The following is an 845-nucleotide window of genomic DNA, read 5'->3' as shown; positions in this document are numbered from 1 at the left end:
TTTTTTTTTGCATATACTGTGATTCGAAATTTTTAAAACGGACATATATTATCCAATTGACGAAAATGTGTGTTCAACGTTCTACATCGATTAAAATATTTAGACAATGATTCAGAATCATATCATAAATAAGAACATTAATAAAATAAATGAGTTTTTTGGCGGGATGGGTTTGGGGGGACGGATTTTTGAATCAACAATAATAAAAAGATTAAAATATCATTAATCCGCCGCTTCAATACGGATTTAATCCTTATTTTTTTTTAATACAAATCACAGGACGAGTTAAGAAATTACGGAACGGGTTATATTTCGGAAATGATTTATATGGCGGACGAATTTGAATCAATATTTATATACCGCTTTAATACGGGTTAAATCCTCAGTTTATTAATAATTATCTCGTGGACTCGTGGTATACCGTTACTTAATAACAATTGTAAACTATAATATAAATAAATATGTTATAAAGAGATACAATTTACAAAATATTTTTATACTAACTTTAAAATTAAATCATTCTGCGGTGTACCGCGGGTGAAAATCTAGTTTTTATTATAAAATTCTGTTGACAATAAAGAGTTTCTATTAATTTTAAAATCCGTTACCAAAATAATTGTTTAAACTAATAAACATTATACCATCATGTTGTACGTGATTTGTTACGCTATGTACGATTGTCTGTTTAACCTATTCACTAGATCCGGATCCGCACGTACGTGCGAGGTTTCATATTTTGAAAACTGTGTTGTATAAAATTTATAATTAAATTTGTTTTCTTTTATTAGTATATACGAAATTGTTTCATGTAGTACCGGTGAATTAGAGAATAGTATAGATATCAA

Source organism: Arabidopsis lyrata, assembly GCF_000004255.2.
Source record: "Arabidopsis lyrata subsp. lyrata unplaced genomic scaffold ARALYscaffold_1014, whole genome shotgun sequence".
In the NCBI taxonomy this organism is placed as follows: Eukaryota; Viridiplantae; Streptophyta; class Magnoliopsida; order Brassicales; family Brassicaceae; genus Arabidopsis; species Arabidopsis lyrata.
The sequence above is the reverse complement of the archived record's forward strand: the minus strand, read 5'-3'. Positions refer to the sequence as shown.